The sequence below is a fragment of the Bufo gargarizans genome, chromosome 9 (genome assembly GCF_014858855.1).
Source record: "Bufo gargarizans isolate SCDJY-AF-19 chromosome 9, ASM1485885v1, whole genome shotgun sequence".
In the NCBI taxonomy this organism is placed as follows: domain Eukaryota; kingdom Metazoa; phylum Chordata; class Amphibia; order Anura; family Bufonidae; genus Bufo; species Bufo gargarizans.
In genome coordinates, this window is record NC_058088.1 from 130608645 (window position 1) to 130632660 (window position 24016).

The 24016-nt window shown below is 41.7% G+C and overlaps 1 protein-coding gene across 1 annotated transcript in view; it reads right to left on the bottom strand.

The window, feature by feature from the left end:
* AR (androgen receptor) overlaps positions 1–24016 on the bottom strand; it is an 835795-nt gene that overhangs the window by 397966 nt on the left and 413813 nt on the right. The gene's annotated exons all lie outside the window — the stretch shown is intronic.

Below are 24016 nucleotides of genomic sequence, written 5' to 3' on the forward strand. Positions count from 1 at the left end.
TGCATATTACTAAGACACAGATATCTCAGCAATGGTTCTACCCACAAACATAACAAATGTATCATTTTAATTGACCCTGGTTTAATAGGGTTGATCATGCTCACAGATGATCCTTAAGGTTCTGTTTTTCAAAAGAAAAAAACTGCAAAACCTATTTTTAACTGAGACTTAAGATGTGAGACAGCAGGGCGGATTTACACACTGATACTGGGCAATATAGGTTGGATCAAAAGTCAGAAAAAACGTTGGCTCAGTATTAATTTAAAGATCCAATTCAAAGTAAAAGGGGGAGGAATGATCATTATTACGATTGTGTCCCCCCCATTTATTATGTGTATTGTCAGGAGCACATCACCTGTTTAAATAGGCCGACGTGCTGCCGACCAACTATATTAGGTGCCAAATGAAAGATGCATTCTGCTGTCAAATGGTCAGTGTTTTCCTTTGTCAGGTGATCTGCGGCACCTTTACACAGGCCAATTATTGGGAACAAGCATTTACAGGGCCATTCATTTCCAAAAATTGGTTTGATCACCAGACAGTGTGAAAGGGCCCTTAGACCAGACCGTCTAAAAATGCACAAGATCTATCAAATTGGAAGATTCTGGATAATAAGTCTAAGTCTCAAGTCAAAGTTTATACCACCTGTGGGAATTAGCTCAGTAGCAGTTGGCAAAATGAGATCAAATGCAGTCAGAAACAGTGACACAGTGTTCAAGCCCAAAACACAAATCAATGACAGCTTGGCTGAGCTCTAACTAAACATACCGTATATATTTGCCTGACTATAAAAATGGCTTAGGCTACTTTCTCATCTGCGCTTTCAATCCTGGTTTTCAGATCTGGCAGAGGATCTCAAAACCTGAATTAAACAGTTCAATTTTGTCCCCATTCATTGTCAATGGGGACAGAACTGATCAGGATGCATAAATATGCATCTGTTCCGTTTTGGTGCTTTACACAAAACTGATGCAAGCTGCGGTTGTGTGCCCAGTTTGCAAAACGGAACAAACTGGATTGGGCATGAAAATCAATACAAGTCAATGGTGCCAGATCTTTTTTTTTTTTTTTTGCTAAGATATGGTGCCCATTGACAATGATTTTCATACCGGATCCGGAACCAAGACGAGCTAAAACTGATGCATCTGGATGTATCAAATGGCACGGATCTGTTTAAATCCTCTGCCAGATCTCAAAACCGGAATTAACAACACGGGTGTGAAAGTAGCCTTACTACCAACCACTCGTACAAAATTATACAAACGTGTGTTGGTTGACACACAAAGTGCTGGCCGCATCTTTTGCGTCCCCATTGTAGTGGATGGGGACAAAAACAACGGTCATGTGCATGAGGCCTAAATGTTAGACAAATTTACTATTCTGACACATGGACCTTAAGGTAAATGTCGAGTGTGATAAACCATTCACCAGCTTTATGCTAGAATTTTGTCTGTGCATCAAAAATTATGTCCGTGCGCCAAAAAACATGGCATATTTACTCCAAAAATTCACTAATTTTGTTGCAAAAAGGCAGAAAAGCTTAGAAAAGTGTGTAAAATGGTTATTAAATGTGATGCAAAGCATGCACACCAGATTTTTAGTGAATATTGCACAAAAAAACTGGCACATTTTCATAAGTAAAATCGACACGCTGTTCCTATGTAGCAGATCGTGATGCCTAACGATCAGCTGCACAGGAACCATGATTTACGATCGGAACAAGTGATTGCTGCATTGATCATTGTCCTCATATGTTAAAAAAATTTAAGTATTGCACGGAACATACAGGCGGCCCCACTGAAATGAATGGTTCCGCATCCAATCCGCAAAAAATGCAGATCAGATATGGAATCAAGCCACAGTCATGTGAATAAGCACTTACTCTCCTCAGTTAATTTTTTTATGACTATCGTATTTACGTTAGTTAGGCAGTAAAAGACAACACTGACAATATCTAGAACAGTACAACAGTTATAAAATAAAATCTGATTTTGGAACAAAAAGATTTGGCAACTTCGCCAAAGTTAGCCAAGAAATTTGATTTGTTCTGCATTAATTCGTCAAAAATCACTATAAATCAGGTTTACCCAGGCCACTCTAACTAAGGGTACAGCCTTTAATGCACCTTCAAACAGGGGCTGTTGCTGGTATGGGGTTTGGCTGGTTAGGTTTGGGGGGGGGGGGGGGGGGATGTGCATATAATTGCCATTCTGGCCTGCAAACTCTTGCAGGCTATTTCATAGTAAACACAGAATATTAACAAGAATTGTAATCACCAGCGCTATTCCACAATGCAAACTGACAGTAACATAGTTTATAAGGCTCAAAAAACACATCTGTCCATCCAGTTTGGCCTGTTATCCATCACCACCTCCTCAGGCAGAGAGTTCCATAGTCTCACTGCTCTTATGGTAAAGAATCCTCTTATATGTTTGTGTACAAACCTTCTTTCCTCCAGACGCAGAGGATGTCCCCTCGTCACAGTCCTGGGGATAAATAGATGATGGGAGAGATCTCTGTACTGACCCCTGATATATAGATCTCCCCTGTGTCGTCTTTTTTCTAAAGTGAATAACACTAATTTTGAAAATCTTTGCAGTTATTACTTTAGTTGCCCTCCTCTGAACCCTCTCCAGCTCTGCTATGTCTGCCTTGTTTACAGGAGCCCAGAACTGTACACAGTACTCCATGTGTGGTCTGACTGGTGATTTGTAAAGTGGTAGGACTATGTTCTAATCAAGGGCATCTATGCCCCTATTGATGTAACCCATTAGCTTAGTGGCCTTGGCAGCAGCTGCCTGACACTGGTTTCTACAGCTTAGTTTGTGGTTCACAAAAATTTCTAGGTCCTTTTCCATGTCAGTGTTACCCAGTGTTTTACCATTTAGTATGTTCTGGTGACTTGCATTATTCCTTCCCATGTGCATAACTTTACATTTGTCAGTGTTAAACCCCATCTGCCACTTATCTGCCCAAGCCTCCAATCTATCCAGATCACTCTGTAGTAGTATACTGTCCTCTTCAGTGTTAATTACTTTACACAGTTTAGTGTCATGTGCTAAAAAATATATTTTACTGTTCAAGCCTTCTACAAGATTAATAAATATATTAAAGAGAATAAGGCACGATACTGACCCCCTACGGTACCCCACTAGTGACAGTGACCCAATATGAGTGTGTACCATTAATAACCACCCTATGTTTTCTATCACTGAGACAGTTACTTACCGACATTTTCCACCAGCCAAGCATTCTCATTTTATATACTAATCTTTGATGTGGTACAGTGTCAAATGCTTTGGAGAAGATATATGACATCCATTGACTCCCTGGTTAAGTCTAGAACTTACCAGAAACTGATATTAAACTTGCCGGCCTATAGTTTCCAGGCTCTGTTTTTAGACCCTTTTTGAATACTGGCTCCACATTTACTATGTGCCAATCCTGTGGAAAACTCCCTGTCAGTATAGAGTCCTTAAATATCAGAAATAAGGATCTGTCTATGACATTACTTAAATTTTCTTAGGATACGGAAGTGTATGCCATCTGCTCCTGGCGATTTCTCTATTTTAATCTTTTTATGACACCGCTGTACTTCTTCCTGGGTCAGACAGGGCACTTTTACTGGGGAATTTACTTTTACATTCTGCGTTTCATCTGACAGTTTATTTCATTCAGTGAATAGAGAGGAGAAAAAATAAATAAATAGCTTTGCTTTCTCCTCACTGCTCTCTGCAACTCCCCCATTGCTCTGTAAAGGGCCGACCCCTTCAGATTTATCCTTTTTGACATTTATATAATTGAAGAACATTTTAGGGTTAGTTTTACTCTGTTTGGCAATTAATCTCCCGGTCTCTAGCTTGGCTGCTTTTAATTGTCTTTTACATATTCTATTTTTTTCCTTATAGTTTTTCAGTGCTTCCACGTTACCCTCCTGTTTTAGTGATTTAAATGCTTTCTTTTTGTCATTTATTGCTTTCTTTGCATTTATATTTATCTACATTGTTTTTTCTTGTTCCTTAACATTTTTTTCCATAAAGGTATGTACCTCTCGCAATTAGATTTTAGGATGCTTTTAAAAATATCCTATTTTGTGGCTGTACTTTTATTTTTGAGGACTTTGTCCCAGTTAGTTAGGCCTATAACTTCTCTTAGTTGGCTAAGGTTTGCTTTTTTGAAGTTTGGTATTTTTGTTCCTCCCTGTAGAAACGCTCTTTTGAATGATAATTGGAAGGTTATTACTTTATGTTCACTATTTCCCAGGTGTCTCCCAACCTGCACGTCTGTTGTTCTGTCAGGTCTATTGATTAATACTAAGTCCAGTATGGCCATCCCTCTAGTTGGGTAATGAACCAGTTGGGAAAGGTTATTGTCTTTGGTTATTGCCAAGAACCTGTTTCCCTTTTGCAGATGACACTAAACTGTGTAAAGTAATTAACACTGAAGATGACAATATACTGCTACATATGGATCTGGATAGATTAGAGGCTTGGGCAGAGAAGTGGTAGATGAGGTTTAACACTGACAAATGTAAGGTTATGCACATGGGAAGGAATAATGCAAATCATCCATACACACTAAATGGTAGAACACTCGGTAACACTGACATGGAAAAGGACCTAGGAATTTTAATAAACAGCAAACTAAGCTGCAAAAAACAGTGTCAGGCAGCTGCTCCCAAGCCCAATAAGATAAGGGGTTGCATCAAAAGGGGCATAGATGACCGTGATGAGAACATAGTCTTGCCACTTTACAAATCACTAGTCACACATGGAGTACTGTGTATAGTTCTGGGCTCCTGTGAACAAGGCAGCAAGCAGAGCTGGAGAGGGTTCAGAGGAGGGCAACTAAAGTAATAACTGGAATGGGGCAACTACAGTACCCTGAAAGATTAATAACATGATGGTTATTCACTTTAAAAAAAAAGACGACTGATTGGAGATCTAATTACTATGTATAAATACATCAGGGGGCAGTACCAAGATCTCGCCCATCATCTATTTATCCCCAGGACTGTGACGAGGGGACATCCTCTGCGTCTGGAGGAAAGAAGGTTTGTATACAAGCATTGTTTACGGTAAGAGCAGTGAGACTATGGAACTGTCTGCCTGAGGAGGTGGTGATGGTGAGTACAATAAAATAATTCAAGAGGGGCTTGGATGAATTTCTGGAGTGTAATAATATTACAGGCTATAGCTACTAGAGAGGGATCGTTGATCCAGAGAGTTATTCTGATTGCCTGATTGGAGTCGGAAGGAATTTTTTCCTCCTTAAGTGGGGAAAATTGGCTTCTACCTCACAGTTTTTAGTTCTTTTTTTTGCCCTTCCCTGGATCAACTTGCAGGATAAAAGGCCGAACTGGATGGACAAATGTCTTTTTTTGGCCTTATTCACTATATTACTAGATGTACAAGTTTCAGTTTCCCCAGTCTATTTCTGGGTAGTTGAAGTCCCCCATAATAACGACCTCATGATGATTTGCAGCCTTGTCTATTTAATTTAGAAGTAGATTAGGTGGCCTATAATAAACTCATATTAGTATTTTACTATAGTTTTTTCCTCCATGTATTTCTAGCAGTGGCGTAGCTATAGGGGTCGCAGCGGTCGCAACTGCGACCGGGCCCCTAGGTCAGGGGGGCCCACGGGGCCCCCCAGGAGAGACGGAGTGAAGCCCTGGCAGTGGCCCCTGATTTACAGAGTACCCTTTCAGCAGGGCAGCGCATTGTGCCCCTCAACACTGTCGGCTCCCCGCTCTGGCGCAGCATGAAGAGAGGGACTGACAGGAGAGAAGTGCCTCAAGTGTAGCGTGGCCCAGCTCTTTTTCCCCACCCACCTCGTCTGTAGTGTGGCCGAGCTATGTCTGGTCCGTAGTACAGGAACAGGAGCTTTTGTTTCCTGTACCCGGCCGGACTGACAGGAAGTGCTCACTTAGTGTGCACTTCCTTTCAGTCCGGCCGGGTACAGAAAACAAATGCTCCTGTTCCTGTACCACGGACCGGACAGAGCTCAGCCACACTACAGACCAGGTGGGTGGGGAAAAAGAGAGAGTGACAAGGGAGGGAGGGGGGAGAAAGAGAGTGACAAGGGAGGGAGGGGGGAGAAAGAGAGAGTGACAAGGGAGGGAGGGGGGAGAAAGAGAGAGTGACAAGGGAGGGAGGGGGGAGAAAGAGAGAGTGACAAGGGAGGGAGGGGGGAGAAAGAGAGAGTGACAAGGGAGGGAGGGGGGAGAAAGAGAGAGTGACAAGGGAGGGAGGGGGGAGAAAGAGAGAGTGACAAGGGAGGGAGGGGGAGAAAGAGAGAGTGACAAGGGAGGGAGGGGGGGAGAAAGAGAGAGTGACAAGGGAGGGAGGGGGGAGAAAGAGAGAGTGACAAGGGAGGGAGGGGGGAGAAAGAGAGAGTGACAAGGGGGGAGGGGGGAGAAAGAGTGACAAGGGAGGGGGAGAAAGAGAGAGTGACAAGGGAGGGGGGAGAAAGAGAGTGACAAGGGAGGGGGGAGAAAGAGAGAGTGACAACTTCTTGCCCTCCTTACTGCCCAGCCAGGGAGGAAACACGAGGCATCGTGCTGCTTGGAAAGGAACCAAATCTGCAGGCTGAGTGAACTGTGGCCCTTCCTGTCAGCCTGCCCTTCCAGAATGTACTCCGCAGAAGAAGAATAGAAGCGGGGTGCCTGAGCACTTCTGTAATCAGCCCCGGCCCCTTCAAAAAGTCAAAGTGGCTGACGGAGGCTTGCAGGAAGGTGTGGTAGGAATTACAGAGGAAAGGGCACATTGAAAGTAACGTCTGAAGGCATCCAGCTTAGCAATCACTTCTTACCTAATGAGGGGAGAGATTAATTAAGGGTGGGGAATATGAATACCGTCCACATTTGCAGAATGACTGCTTTCTAAGCATACCTAAGAGATTATAAAGCAAACAATAGGAAATACTAGTAGTGTAATAGCCGTGTCGGCGATGTGTGTCCTAATAATGGAGCGTTGCTTGCACAGAAAATGAGCTAAGTGAACACGGGAGACGGTTTTCAAAGTTAAAAACGGTTAGTGACTCCACGGGGACTTTTGGTGCACGATGGTCGTGGTAATATGGCGTGTAATCAAGATGTCTGTGCAACCTAAGTGTCACCCTATGGGAGCAAAAGTCATCACTTGTCAAAAAATATAATTTGTTGGACTTGTGATGGCCGGCCAACTCTTCCACCCAGGGGCGTAGCTATAGGGGGTGCAGAGGTAGCATTCGCTACCGGGCCCAGGAGCCTGAGGGGCCCAAAGACCCTTGTGCTGCATAAGAAGACACACAAAGCAGGGAAGGGGGCCCCAAGCCTAACTCTTGCACCAGGGCCCATGAGCCTTTTGCTACACCCTGATTTCTAGCCACAGTGACTCTACATGTTCATGTCCCTCACTTATATCTTCGCGGAGTGGGGGCTTTAGACAGGACTTTACATAATGGCAAACCCCTACCCCTCTTCGGTTTTGACAATCCTTTCTAAACAGACTGTAACCCTGTAAGTTAACTGCCCAGTCATAGCTATCATCGAGCCAAGTATCAGTTATTCCCAATATGTCATAGTTTTCCTCACACATCACTAATTCCAGCTCCCCAGTTTTATTAGTCAGGCTTCTAGCATTAGTGTACATGCAATTAAGAGGTTTATGTATATTTTTTACTCTACACTTTTCCTTATAAACTGTTATAGTCCCTCCTTCCATTCCTCTCTCAGTTCCATTACCTCACCCCAGGTCTCTATCTGCACTATCATCCCCTCCTATAACATAATTACCTTCCCCAGTCCCTAGTTTAAGCACTCCAACCTTCTAGCCATCTTCTCCCCCAAAACAGCTGCCCCTCCCCCATTAAGGTGCAGCCCATCCCTACGATAGAGCCTGTAGCAGACAGCCCAGTTCTCCATTAACCAAAACCCCTCCTTCCTACACCAGTTCTTGAGCCACTTGTTAACCTCCCTAATCTTCCGTGCCTTTCTTGTGTGGCTCGTAGTACAGGTAGTATTTTGGAAAACACCCAATTTTGAGGTCCTTGCCCTAAGCTTAAGACCTAACTCCCTAAAATCATTTTTAAGATGCTCCACCTACCTCTAACTGTGTCATTGGTTCCAATATGGACCATGACTGCTGGATCTTTCCAGCCCCTCCCAGTAATCTGTCAACCTGATCTGCGATATGTCGAACTTGAGCGCCAGGAAACTGTCGGCAAAACAACCAACTAAAATAATTGCAATATAAAAAAACAGTAAGTAGAGTAAAAGTAACAATAGGAATAATGATAATAATAATAATCCCACCTTCCTCAATAAACCTCTCCTCCCTCCCCCCCTTCCCCTATCCCTATCTGAATGTACGCACACCATCCCCCTTTTTTATTCAATCGTGTCATATCTTCTCTGCACATCACTGCAGCCGTGTGACTTTCATGTTGCCTAGCTTTCTCTTCAGATCTGCAGTCAGGTAACATTATGTGAATTGGAAGTTTCTCATGATTTTCTGCATCTCACTTGTGGTCAGGTTTTCCATTTGTCTAAAAAGTGTTTGGACTTATGGTTCTTTTGTCTGTTGGTCTCCAATTGCTCCATAAGTAGAAAATATCTCATTTGTGCATGGATATCATTAACTGAGGGGATATGTGGTACCAACCATGCATTCATTAAACATCTGAGGGCTACCACTAATGCACAATCTATTAGACTAGAACCCCTCAACTTCTCAGAGTAGCCATGAAATAGCACAGTCATCGGTTCATATGGGAGGTCCACTTGCCAGTTATTATTTATCCAAGATAGGACCATTTTCCAATATGTTTGTTCCAAGGGGCATATCCTAATGCAGTGATTCAGATCTGCCCTTGATAAAGCACATTTGGGGCATACAGTTATTTTTTGTGGGTTCCTAGCATGAGAAGGGATGTTAAAGGCATCAATCGCCCTATGAATCAGTTTAAAATGTGTTTCTCTCCAGTTTTTCACATGCAACCACCTTCCTCATTCTCGCCCACCCCAGCATTAGGTTATTTCCTATGTCTACAGACGATAGCAAAGATTTCCATCCCTGAAATAGCTGTGGAGTAAGCTTAGTGTTCACGTTTTCCCTCAGTGCTTTGCATATATCTGATAATGGGCGGTTAGAATCCCCATGTTTAAGAAGAGGATCAAGTTCATTGGACACACAGTCCGGCCGCACATCTATCAGCCTGGACTTACAAAAGGCCATTACCTGGAAATGCTGCATAACCTGGTGTGTAGGCAGGCCAAATTTGTCATGCAGCTCCGTTAGAGATACATAGTGGTGGTTCTTATCATGCAATACATGCCTAAAGGAGTGTATGCCCGATGACCTCCATATTTCAAACAGTTTCCCTGATCACTACAGAAGATCTTATATCGGAAGGCAGTAATGCCAGCTTGGAGTGAAGAAGGGCTCCCAAGTCCTATCCCCCCACCAGTTCCTTTTCTAAGAGGAAGTTTGAATACTGTGACAAATGATTCAGCCAATCCCGAAAGAGACTCACCAGGTTATATCGCCTGATGTCAGGGAATTTGACACCTCCATTGTCTAATGATGCCTTTAGGGTCTTTAGAGCAATTCTTGACTGTCTACCAGACCACATGAATTTGGCGAAGGCAGTTTAGAGTATTAATTTCTTTATACTTGAGCAAAACCGGTATGATCTGCATTGGATACAGTAGTTTTGGGAAGCTAATCATTTTTATCAGGTGACTTTTCCCTAGAGATAGAGGCAATCTCTGCCAGCAAGTCAGAACATAGTTAAGGGAATATAGAGAGTAGGCTGTATGGCCTATTTTGACCCCCAGATAAGTGATGTGAGAATGGGCAACGCTGTTGGCGAAAACCTGTCCCATGACTATGACTACCTAGTGCAATAGTTAATAGTTCACATTTTCCTGGATTTATCTTAAAACCTGATACCATTCCAAACTCCTGTAGTATTCTGAAGATCTTGGTCATATCTCTGGACAAGTTGAGACAAAAACAGGATTATATCATCTGCAAAAAGAAAGAGGTGAATTTCCTGCAATCCAATATGTATCCCCTCATTGGCATCAGATTTTTTTAAGTAGTGGGCTAGAGGCTCAATAGCTAGATTGAAGAGCAATGATGCGAGAGGGCAGCCCTGTCTTGTGCCTCTCAAAAGCCAAAAAAGTTTTGAGAGGAACCCTGGTAGAGCAATTTGTGCCTGAGGTGTTGAATAAAGAGCCTTTAAATACTGTAAGTCCGGAAGGCTCCCGTGAAATTTATACAATATAGTACCTCTCCCAGCCAGCCCCACCCAATGTTATCAAAAGCCTTTTCAGCATTGATAGTTAAGAGTGCTGGAGAGAGAGGGCCCCTGTTCGGCCTATTCACATGATCAAGCACTGCAAGAACCCTGCGGATATTAAAGACTGCGGATCTCCCCTTCACAAATCCCACCTGTGAAGGCCCAATTAAATGAGGCATGAATTCCGCCATTATTTTGGAGAAGATCTTGAGATCCACATTGATAAGGGATATTGGGTGATAACATGATGGTTAGGAAAGGCCTTTCCCTGTTTTTGGCAGTAGTTTGATGTATGCCATATCACCAGCCGCTGATAAGGCCTGTCCATTGAGTACTCTATTGTAACAATCAACTAGGAGAGAAGAAATTTCTTCCTGGAGGATTTTATAACTCTTCGGTATACCAGTCAGGTCCTGCAGCCTTACCTGGCTTTAATGTTCAAATTTTAGTATTAACCTCATCTACTATACTAGCTCTATTTAGATCCAATAATTGGTCAGCTTGTAATTTTGGGAGAGAAAGCCTATCTAGGAATTCTCTTGGGGAATCAGTGGCAGGTTGGTCTCTATTATAGAGTATCTTGTAAAAGGATCTAAAGATGTCAAGTACTTTTTCAAGATGTGAATGGAGTGTACCCTGAGAATACTTCAATGTTGGTAAACTAGGTGCTCCCCTTGGCCCTTTTGTCAATCGTGTTAGCAATAAATCAGTTTTATTGCCATATCTAAACAGGTTGCTTCCATTTGTGATCCATGCATATCTTCTTGGCCAATGACCATTCTTGTTTATTTTTTTTACCATAGGGGTAGTTTAGAACACAGTATAGGTGTGTCGTAGTCTCGCCGTGACCTCAACTACCATGGCTCTTATTTTGACTTTTAAGGAGTGAACATAAAAGATCACTCTGCCTCATAGTACTGCTTTTGCTGTATTCCATAGGAGAGATGGATTGTCTCCATGCTTTCTATTATGAGCCATAAATTCCATCTAGCATCCCTTCAGTAGCTCTGTGAAATTTTCATTTCCAGATCGAAAGGAGCGAAAGCACCAGATATAATCCGACCCTTTCTGAATCTGCTCACGGACATCTATTTGTACTGGGGCATGATCTGAAATGGCTAAATCTAGAATCTGGAATGTAGAGAGGAGGAAACAAATATATAGTCAATCCTGGACCAGGAGTCATTTGGGATCGAATAGAATCAAATTTCTCTTCCCGTCAGGGTAGCTCAGTCACCACGGGTCGATAAGATTATTGTCCTGTAGGAATGTGGCCAAGATACTGTCTCTAGGTCCCTGTGAAACACTCCCACCTGCTGGTCCCCGTCTGTCTCCCCCTACTATGCGATGCAGTTTAGGGTCTACTTCCAAGATGGAACTAAGTTTATTGGAGTAAGACTTGTTTTCCCCATTAGGGCCATATACATTGAATAAACGCATTTCTCCGGCCAGCGTGGGTATCAGGGCCTAGACAGTGTGTGCATTCTACTTTACAGATTTAGGGCAGACCCAACAACTCAGGTATCTTTTGTTCACAGATGGTATGTTTATCCCAGGTAGGGATCGATTTCGACAGACCCACGTTCCTCAAATTGTTCCTCTGGGACATATTTTCCAAGTCCTCCACATAGCTTTTTGTTTTCCTGAATAGGATTGCGGACCTGTGATGCACATTCATCTGAGGTGGCTTCGATGCTGAATATTCAGTTTCCAGCCGCCTCAATACATGCTCCATGTTGCTGAAGTTTGTCATGATACTGTTGCATGGAGGATTTGATGGAGGCCGCAAGGGTGGCTTGTAAGATGCCACCTAAATTGCCAGTGTTTTATAGTCAATCCCCACAGGGTTACGCTCTTCTGGCGAATCCAGCTGTAGAGGTAAGTCATCTCTGTCGGCTGTTGCAGGTGGTTGCGTTGTAGGCTCCATGTCTGTCTCCTCTACATGTCTGTTGGGAAGCTGCATCTGAGTCTTGTTTTTGATTTTCTTAACCATACTGACCACGAAGCGGTCCGATCAATGCAGCACGACCTTGAAACGTAAGAAACTGTTATTACTGACAAAGTGGGGGAAATATGTCACGATGTTTGGTTGGAGTACAGGGAGCTGCCTCACATTTACAACCGGAAGTCCGATCCGTCCATTTTGGCCATTTACATCTGAGATCTGTCATTTTAGACAAAAAAAATACATCTTGTAGGACTTTTTTATCGTTTAAAAATATGGTTTTCTGGAGGGAATAGCTATAACTGGTGTAAAATGCACCTAACAGAGCATAACAGATGTTTAAAATACAATATCTGTTTTTCTCTATTTCTATTTTTCTGTTCTTCTGATGGATCATGGCGATATGACCCCAGCTTTAATGGTAATCCTCAGTTGTTAATTTCTTTATCTATATTTAGGAAAAACTTTATTCAGAGGAAAGAAATATATTATAATACTCTGCAGTGAGAATAAACAAAACTACTACTTTGTGTACCATTGTTGACCACTGTCAATACCATCAGCATTTAAGATGGTACAAACATTTGAGTAGAATAAAAAGGTTTACACAAATAAAATAAAACACCTGGCAAAACTGAATTTACTGCATCCCAGTATTTCATACTGTCAGTATTTACACCATAAAAATATGTAATACTTAAGGAATTTTCACATCTGCATTGGAGGCTCTGTTTGAGTCCTCTTTCCCAAAGTTTCTCAAAAATAGCTGAGAAAAAAGTTCTCCTAACAAAAAATCTTTTCCTGAATGTGTTTTGATGCGTTTTTCACGTGAGTGATAAAAAACTGAAGGTTTACAAACCTCTCTTAGCAACCATCAGTGAAAAATGCATTGCATCCGGACTTCCATCCAGATGCAAAGCGTTTTCCACTGGAGCCTCATTCACTTCTATGGGGCCAGGGCTGTGTGAAAAATGCAGAATACAGAACATTCTGCATTTTTCACGCAACGAAGAACTGATGCGTGAAAAAAAAAAACGCTCATGTACACAGACCCATTGAAATGAATGGGTCAGGATTCGTTGCAGGTGCTATGAGTTCACGTCACACACTGCACCAGGCGGAAAACTCGCTTGTGTGAAAGGGGTCTTATAGTCAAAGGGATTTGTTAGTCTTCTTTCTTGTCAATTATGTATGTGCCAATGATAACTGAGCAGAAGAACGGAATTTATAAGTGCTCATGTGTAATGATACCAGTTTTTTTTTTTTTTTTTTTACTGCATTTATACGCTACCCTCACTATTTCAAAGAGCACATTATAATGCCAAAGTTCATGTTTGCACTGCATTTCCTAAATTACTATAGACATACATCTAACATGCAGTGTTTTCTGTGTAAAAATGCTGCAAAAGTACACCAGCAAAAACACTGCTAAAAACATGGCATTTTGCAAAAAAAAAAATGTATATGTGTGAAACCAACATCGAATCCCGCTGATTAGCTGTGAAGTGAATGGGGCTGCAATACCCAGCACAGCTGTTGTACAATGTACATATGCTTGTTGAACTGAGAGAAGGCCATGGCGCTACTGTGATCGTCATCTCAAACAGCAGATTGGCAGGCCCCCACCAATCAGATACTGATGACCTATCCAGGGAATCAGTAAAAAAAAATTTGGAAAACCCCTTTAAAGTCACTTTCTTTGCTGTGCCTAAGAGACCACTAACTGATGCTGGACTGAAACTTACACAGACTTAGGCTACTTTCACATTAGGGTTTTTTCTTTTCCGGCATAGAGTTCCGTCACAGGGGCTCTATACCGGAAAATAACTGATGAGGCATATCCCCATGCATTCTGAATGGAGAGCAATCCGTTCAGGATGTATCAGGATGTCTTCAGTTCAGTCATTTTGACTGATAAGGCAAAAGACTTGCCTGAATGCATAGGAAGGTATTAGTGCCGAAAATACAGGAATGCTGGATTGCAGGTCTTTAAAAATGCGCAGACCTTTGAAAAAGATAAGAAAAAAAATACCTGATCCTTTTTGCCTGATGACACCGGAAAAATGGATCCGGTATTGCAATGCATTTTTCAGACTGATCAGGATCCTGATCAGTCTGAAAAATGCCTGATCAGTCAGAAAAAATTACATGCGTTTGCATACAGTTTGCCTGATCAGGCAGGCAGTTCAGGCAACGGAACTGCCTGCCGGAATCAAACAACGCAAGTGTGAAAGTACCCTTACAGGCTATGGACACTTTTGACATAGAAAAGATGTTTTTACATATGGTAGTGAGTACCTTGAGTATAAACATATTTCACAAAGTTTTAAGCTGCATTCTTTCAATTATTTCAAGACACCCTGATATTTCTCTTGCAACGTGCTCCTACTTTCAGATGAGTCTCATGGGAATGTGTCCCTTCCATTAATACATACCAGATGTCAGGTCTGTGTGTCCAGAATGCTGGTATGTTCACTAGCTCTCAAATAGCCTCATGGCTCAGAGATGCACAACTTGCAGTCTGGGGGTGACTTGTGACCCACAATGACAAGCATCTGGGCACAGAAATGCTTGTCTGTATGTGGATGCTCACGTGTAGTTTCCATGTCAAAGAGAAACAAAAGAAGCACAGCTCAGGAGCAGATATAGTCAAATACTAATGCGGACTGGCCCACAGAGGTACAGGTGAATACCCCAGTGGGCACCAGAGCAAGGTAGAACCCTAGTCTCCAACTCCCTGCACGAGTGGCATATAACACAGTAGACTGCATTACATGTATATATTCAATGTGCAGCACCTCAACCAGCCTGGATGAATGTGGTTCCTGCACAGCCACACCAGCAACTTGGCCAGGTGACGCCGCTTCCGCCTCCACGTTTCCATGCCGTTGGTCCAGCGACAATGTCTGCCTCTGCCTCCTCATCCTCCGTGTCTTCAGACTCCATTGCAGGGACAATTAACAGGTTCTGTAGACATTTATGTGAAATCTGTGATGATTCACGATCTCGGCAATATGAATAAATCGCGAATGCATCCTGTTTTAAAATTACAGAAATCATAAGAGCCCTCTCATTCACACAAAGAGTTAAAAGTTTCAGTTACAGCTCACAGAGCAGAGGTAAATTAGCAAATCCTTGCCAAAGATTTTTCCTGACCTGCTGCCTGGTTATACATCAATCAATCTGATATTGTCTTGACAAAACCCCATAAAAGTGTCCTCTCTATAGTCTGAGTGGCCCCAGCACAGCAGGGGTCCTAACACCCTAAGCCTGGTCAGAAACATCAGAGAAGAATGACAGATCCTTATCACACAGCTGATTGGAACAAGAAGGGAGATGACCTAAAAGTCACCTCCAATCCATAGATTTCATATTTTTTCTGTATTTTCCTTATATTTCATGGGTTAGGAAAATACAAAATGAACAATCTCTTCTGAAATGGTTGAGATTATTCCTTCCAGGAAATCCGCAAGCAACTCGGAGATTCCCGCTTCGAGATATATAGGTTCTCAGGCACACGGTATTGTCTTCCAGTCATATTTGGTATCAGATGATTTGTAAAGTTTTACTGATTATAAATTGGAATTCTATTTCTTAATTTGACCTACGGGTATTGAGAAACTGGCAAAGCAAGGATGCTGCCAGATTTTCTCTATCTGGGGCAAGAACTGCCCCCTGTTCCAATTACAAGCCACTCCCAGCTCCAGAGTGGGTAAAACACAGAGACCCACTCAGGTCATGGTCCTTCATCTACTATCTGAAATCAAATAACATCATGACCACCCACTGGACACGGGCACCCCACCATCTTGGATTATTCCTTGCAAAGACTTTATCTTTTGCTGGACTCTACTATGGCAATTCTGCACTTACAGACATTATATTCCCTTTCATCTCTTACTTATTTCTATCCAACCAATCTGTTCGACTGGCAGGTATATTTTCCTGTCAGTTTTAATGTACATTTCTGTGTATGGTTTTTATAATAAAACTAACAATGAATCGTTCCAGTTTTGCCCTTGTTACCTGATTATTTGGTCAATGATAAGAATTCTGTCCTCAGAAGAGACATACTACCGCATTGTCTTATTTTTTATAAATTGTTGATTTGTTAGCTAGGTTGCAAATAACAGTTTCTTGCCTTTAGGAATAGCTAGCCAGGGTCTCTTTTCCACAATTCAATACAAAGAGTGGTGGCAGCAAATTAAGTTGGTCTCCTGGGCTAAATCGATAATTTTATTTTACCGATTGTATCATGTATAAGCATACCAACCAATCTTAAATGTTTACTGTGCTCACAGTGGATTTGCCTATAGAAGTCTCTAGTGGACGATACTTGTATGCCAATTGTGGCATAGTACAATGGGATTGGTGGGTGGTTGTCACAGAATCAGCTGATTATGGTGTAAAAGGAGTGCGCTTCTTCTTGGTGTTAACATTGACCTGTAAAGTGGAGTTCATACGTGAGTTATTTGGTCAGTTTTGGCCCAATGACTGCCCAAATAAGTGGTGTGCAGTGATTCTAAGTGTGACGCCTGTCATCTGCATGTCATACTGACTCATAGTATTATTTCACTAACAAAAGCAGACTTACTGCAAGGCAGAGTGTTCTACACCACTATAAAGGCTCTCTGGAGCCAGGAAACAGTCGTTTTTTTAACTAAATTCTCTGCAAACTTATTTGGATCAAACCAAATTTTTCCCAAAAATTTGACGAACCGCCAAATTTTTTAACAATTCGCTCATCTCTAATTATAGGCACAATGAGATAGCTGAGATGACTTAGGTAGAGAGGAAAGCTAGCCAGTTTTTTTTTTTCTCTCAAAGTTGCTGCAGAGACCCCCACCTGGTCTGCATCTTGCTGCTGTGTGAGCAGGTAATTTTCGGATTTATCCGTATGGTGGGCCACCAAAATACATTTTACTTGTGGAACCTAGGCACCCCAGTCTGACAATGCTAATGCTAGGCTGTATGGTTACCCCTGGGTCCCCTGTATATCAAGAGAATGGGGTGTTTTTAAACCCTGTTTGGCTCTCAAGAAAGGAGTATATGAGGTAAGAGGCCATTTCCTGTATGCATCCAAGGCTCTCACTTGCTTCTTTCATTTCAGGACAATTATCTGTCTTTTGCACTTTACTGTACTGTTGCTTCTCATGGAAAACCTCGCTGCCCTCGCACACCTCGTCATAAATTATCCTCCTGCAGTTCGTGCATCTAACCAGAAATATATGACAGCTCAGAGCTGCAGGTAGATTTCTGGCTTCAGTTACACCAGAAGGTACATAAAGATACATTTTTTGCAGTGACTGGCTGCGTCCACTTCCCCACCCTGCCACACCCTCTTTTAGAAAAGTGGCGAGGATGGGGAAAAAATATATAATACCTGTAACTTTTTAATGACACTTTGCAGGTGCACAGATAATTATAATTCTCCCCCTCTGTAGCTTGAAGCTCAGACAGCAAACAGGCCACAGATTAAGTGTTTTAAGACCAGGTATTTTTATTTTTTTAATGAAGACTTTAACCCCTTAGGCCTCTTTCACACGGGCGTGAGTTTTTTTGCCCGGATAAGAGCCGGGTGCGTTGCGGGAAAATGCGCGATTTTTTCTGCGCAAGTGCAAAACATTGTCATGCGTTGCACTCGCGTGAGAAAAATCGCGCATGTTTGGTACCCAAACCCGAACTTCTTCATAGAAGTTCGGGCTTGGGATTGATGTTCTGAAGATTGTATTATTTTCCCTTATAACATGGTTATAAGGGAAAATAATAGCATTCTGAATACAGAATGCATAGTAAACCAGCGCTAGAGGGGTTAAAAAAAAATAAAAAAAAATTTAACTCACCTTAGTCCACTTGCTCGCGAAGCTGGCATCTCCTTGTGTCTCCGCTGCTGATGAACAGGACCTGGGGTGAGCTGCTCCATTAAATACAGGTTAAGGACCTTCGATGACGTCACTCCGGTCATCACATGGTATGTCACATGATCTTTTACCATGGTGATTCACCATGGTAAAAGATCATGTGATGACCGGAGTGACGTCATCGAAGGTCCTTAAGCTCTATTTAATGGAGTAGCTCACCCCAGGTCCTGTTCATCAGCAGCGGAAACACAAGGAGATGCCAGCTTCGCGAGCAAGTGGACTAAGGTGAGTTAAATTTTTTTTTATTTTTTTTTAACCCCTCTAGCGCTGGTTTACTATGCATTCTGTATTCAGAATGCTATTATTTTCCCTTATAACCATGTTATAAGGGAAAATAATAATGATCGGGTCTCCATCCCGATGGTCTCCTAGCAACCATGCGTGCAAATCGCACGGCATCCGTACTTGCTTGCGGATGCCATCCGATTTTCACACACCCCATTCACTTCTATGGGGCCTGCGTCACGTCAAAATCGGAAAATATAGAGCATGCTGCGATTTCAACTGAATGCACAAGTGATGCGTTAAAAACATCGCTCATGTGCACAGCCCCATAGAAATGAATGGGTCAGGATTTAGTGCGGGTGCCATACGTTCGCCGCACGGATCGCACCCGCACGGAAAACTCGCCCGTGTGAAAGGGGCCTTAGTGACCAAGCCTGTTTGGGCCTTTATGACCAAGCGTTTTTCTTCCTTTTTTCATGGTCTCGTTCCAAGAGCTATAACTTTTTTATTTTTTACGTCTATATAGCTTTATGAGGGCTTGTTTTTTATGAGACAAGTTGTAGTTTCTAATGGCACCATTTTGGGGTACACATAACTTTCTGATTAACTTTTATTAACTCTTTCTGGGAGGGAGATGGGGGAAAATAGCAATACTGCCACTGCTTTTTTACATTATAAATTTTACAGCGTTCATTTTTCGGTACAAATAACATAATATCTTTATTCTCTGGGTCAGTACGATTACAGTGATACTAAATACTTATAATTTTTTTCTACGTTTTACTACTTTTTTTTTCCAATAAAACCCCTTTTATTAACCAAAAAAATGATTTTGCATTGCCACTTCACAAGACCCATAACTTTTTTTTTTCTTTTTCGATGAAGTTGTGTGAGGGCTTGATTTTTGAGGGACAACTTGTGTTTTTCATTGGTATCATTTTGGAGTAAATGGTGCTTTTTGATCGCTTGTTATTACGTTTTTTTCCGGTGGAAACTAAGAATAAATGAGAAATTCTGTCTTTGTTTTATTTTTATTTTTTACAGCGTTCACCATAGGGGATAATTTATGTAATATTTATGTAGTCCGGGTCGTTACGGACGCGGCAATACCAAACATATGGGGGATATTTTCATTTTGCAATTTTTTTCATTGAAAAGCATATTTTCAATGGAAAAAAAGCATTTTTTTTATTTTATGGAATTTTTTTTATTTAATAAATGTGTATTTATTTTTTTTACTACTTAAAAGTCCCACAAGGGGACTATAATATACAGTATTTTGATTGCTTTTAAAATGTAATGCATTATCTCTATAAGGCATTACATTTCAATAGCAATGCTATTCAAACCTTGACCAGCAGGCTGCGCCAGAGAGGCACAGCCTGCTGGAGATAACTAAAGACAGGCTCGGGGCCCTGATTGGAAGCAAGGTAAGCTTCTGAACACATCAGCACCCCACGATCTTATTTTTGGGGTGCTGATGGGAGACAGAGGAAGTCCGCCCCCTCTGTCACCACTTTACATGCAGCGGGCGCCATTGCGCCTGGCATGTAAAGGGTTAAACAGCCCGGATCAGCACTTCTGCCGGTCCGGGCTGTTAGAGCAGGGTCCCAGCTCTCATGTGAGAGCCGGGTCCGTGCTCCCCGCTGCACGGGGGAAACCGTGCAGCGCTTAGACCGGGCCGCCGTAAAAACGCGGTGGCCCAGCCTAAGGCCCCTTAGTGACCGCCGTCAAAACACGTATGGGTGGTCACTAAGGGGTTAATCATACTCGAGACAAACACACAGACAATATGCCCAAACAATATAACAATAATAACAATAACACACTTATCAAAGAATACGGCCTATTGTAAAACTATGTGGCAAACTTCGCTTACAGGCTCAAAATGAAAACTCAAAACTATTCACTGAAATATTTTTTTATGGCAAAAAAAACCACATAAGACACTGTTTATTAAAATGAACCCGTTTTACAGAGTAATAATGGTAAAAGCCTTGTTTTAACTCTATGTGCTTTATATGTACTGTTCTTGGAAAAGCAGATTCCATTGCATGATGATAACTCAGAAAAACCTTGTGGATATAATAGGGCCTTTAGATATCCCAAGGTGCATCCTATCACATAAACATTTATTTCTGTTAGAGGGTAAATATTAAATGTGCACTATGTTTGTGTTTCAACCAGCAGGAGCTGAAAGTACACTAACAACTAAATCATGCCAAGTTGAAAGTCTAGGAAACTGTAGAAATCCATTAAGGGACATGTATCCTGCTGGCAAAATTGTGTATGAAGTGTGTTGTGTTTTCTTAAGTAATTTAATCTTCACTTTCCTCAAAATGCATCCAGAAAGTGGACCATGGTCTAAATACTGGTGATTTATGTGTCAGGAGAAGCAATACTTTATGTGTTAAATATGTGTATAGTTTCATGGGGACAGAAATTTTTGAACTCGCTTGCATCTCCCAGATTGTCAGTTTAGAACCCGGAGGATATGCTGAAACAAAATTATGAGCCACAAGATTCACATGTTCAGCTAGTTCAGGAATAAGTATTCTCACGGCAGCCATTTGTGGTGCGTACTTCCCATCATTCTTTCCTGATTAAGTTCTCCAAGGTCTGTCAAGTAATTGGGTTAAAACAAAATCATCTCTGCAAAAGTTATTCTTGTCGCAACATCAAAGTGAGTGCAGGATATAGTTGTATAACTTACTATGTGGTACCTCCCATCACTTTCCATATTATCCATATATATTCAAAGTGTATTACCAGATTATTACAAAATGTAATTCATTTGCAGAGAACAGATCATAAATCACCAGCAGTAAAGTAGGATTTCCTTGTGGCTCTGGAGTTTCAACACTTGCTATACGATTGACTTTCACTGCCAAACCTGTCTGGATGCTCAAACTGTTAGATCTAAAAGATTAAAGTAGGATTTGCAGGGTTAATATCCCTGGACTTAAATACGTTACAATATCTAATTAGCTGGTAAGATTTCATCTGGCTGAAAAGAAAAGGGCAGAAAATTACACAGAAAACATTTCACTCTGTTCATAGGAAATGCTTGATAGAATACTGTGCAGGAGCAGTTGTATGTGCCAACCTGTAACCACAAACCTACTGCATTACTAATACAAAATCAGTGCCTAATGGACACAGGAGTAATGGCCTACTCTGTCTCAGAAGTGCACTGTACAATTGCACTACAAGGGCAAACCATTTTGAAGTGCAGATATGGGGTTAACATTTCACTTCCCTCACATGAAAGTCAATGTGCTCTATATGACTTGCTATCTGTATTTTGAGCTTTGCACACTTCTGATCCAGGTAAGTTGGGTTAAAAATTAGAAGATACAGCAGGTCATAAAGGCCTGTAAGTGGATCTATTTTCTGTATTTATTAATTTACTGTAACTGGGATAAAGAACAAGACTACAGGTTTTCTTCAGTGCACAGTAGGTCAGATGTACGAGGGGTGTTCAATAAGTTATCTACCTGAGTATGATAACATTTTCTCCTATTCTACTTTTTAGGCCTCATGCATACAACAACAGTTTTTGCGGCTCGGGTGCAGACCAAGTCACTTTAATGGGGCCGCAATAGATGTGGACAGCACTCAAGTACTATCTGCACATTGTAAAATAAAAAAATATGCAAAATACTATATATTTGTGGGTGTGGCTTGAGGGTGGGCAGGGACACAGGGGCCCCAAAATCTCCTATTGCCAGGGGGCCCAATAAGTTGTCAGTCTGTCCCTGCCTGTTACCACATCTTTGTCTGCATTATCATCAGGAAATCAATGCCCATGCAGAAAAAAATGTCTAAAAGAGAAAGTAATCACTGGGAGCCAGGTCTGGACTTTAGGGTGGATGGTTAAGCTCCATGAAGTCGCAGTCCCTGATAGCAGCTTGTGATTTGAGACTTTTTAGCTGCGGCATTGTCGTGAAACAGCAACACACCTGTCGACAACTTCTCATGGTGACTATTTTCGATCGCCTCACGCAATTCTTTAATTGTTGAATCATAGGAGTCTCCAGTAATTGTTGTCTTCTGCGGCATGCATTTTAGCAATAAAACACCTTCTGTATCATAAAAAACTGTTGTAATTTATTAAGACATGATCACATAACAAACAATATATGAAACATAAGGCACAAGTGTACAGGAGGGGGGGAGACCTAATGTAAGGAGGCCAGATACAACCTCTCTCCCAAACACCCAACTGGCAGGGAAAAAGATGTCACAGCCCACAGCTCCTGACGAAGTCTCTCTAGGTGAAACATACGTCGAGGTGCAGCTTTTGGTTACATGCTCTGGGTCCAGCATATCATGGGTAATACATGTTTTGTTGTTTTGCTCAGTTAGTTGTTACATTTCTTTTTATATCTCTATTACCACCTTCACTTGGCACACTTGCCTCTGTCTGTATTGTACAGTTCAATGGCTATGTGCATACCTTATGTGGCCATCCCAGGTTTTTGGGTGGGCTAGTTTGCCTTGTGCTATTTGTACATTTTTTAATTTATCTTTCTGTGCATGCAACATACATACCAGTACATGTTACTTTGAGTGAACCTACAGTTCTCACAATTTTCATGCTGATGTATACCTAGGGCTGTGACATCTTTTTCCCTGCCAGCTGGGTGTTTGGGAGAGAGGTTGTATCTGACCTCCTTACATGAGGTCTCCCCCCCTCCTGTACACTTGTGTCTTATGTTTCAGATATTGTCTGTTATGTGATCATGTCTTAATAAATTACATATATTTTATATGTGTGTCTCCCACTTTTCTTTGGGGTTATTGGTTTTGTTTTTGTGTTGGCTCAATATATTATACTAGACCCCAGTGCTATCTACACATTATATGTGAGTTTTTTTTTTATAGGTTGGTCATAAAAAACTGTTGCCATGATCTTTCCAGCTGACTGCTGCACACAAAATGTATTGGGAGTTGGTGTCCCCTTGTGCTTCTATTGAAATTACTCTTGTTTGGTCTCAGTGGTACCTTGGAACCGAACACGAGTTCAGGAAATAGTTTTTTTACAGTACAAATTTATGAAGTTATTGCACAAAGCTTTGTGAGACTTTGCAAAGCAATAACTTTGGCTCATCGGAGCCAATACATTCTAATACTGTACAGAGCTCCTGCTCTGTGCAGTATTATAACGAAAATTTTATGCAAATCGAGTTTCGATGTTTTATACGAAGTCGATTCGCTCATCCCTAATCATGACTGATACTGGAAACTGTGCCAACTGAAATGCCAAATTCATGAGCTATACCACTGACTTTTACTCAATGATCTTCCAAAATCGAGGCTTCCACTTTACGGCACATTTCCCTTGAAGATGCTTCGACAGGTCGCCCTGAACGAGGGTAATCTTCAGTTGATTCCCTTCTAAAACTGCTTGGTCCAAAACTTTACTTGGTATTAGGAAGGTGCATCATCACCACATACAGCAATCATCCTTTCATGATTTTCTTTAGGCTTCTTTTCTTCCTTTGTAAGGAATTTAAATCAAAGAACAAAGGTCCAAATCGATTGCTTTCTTTATAGACCCACATTGTACTGCATTTGCCATCCTGTCACTTCCAGTGCTTTCATCAGACTGAACTGCTACTATGTGTGTTGCCTG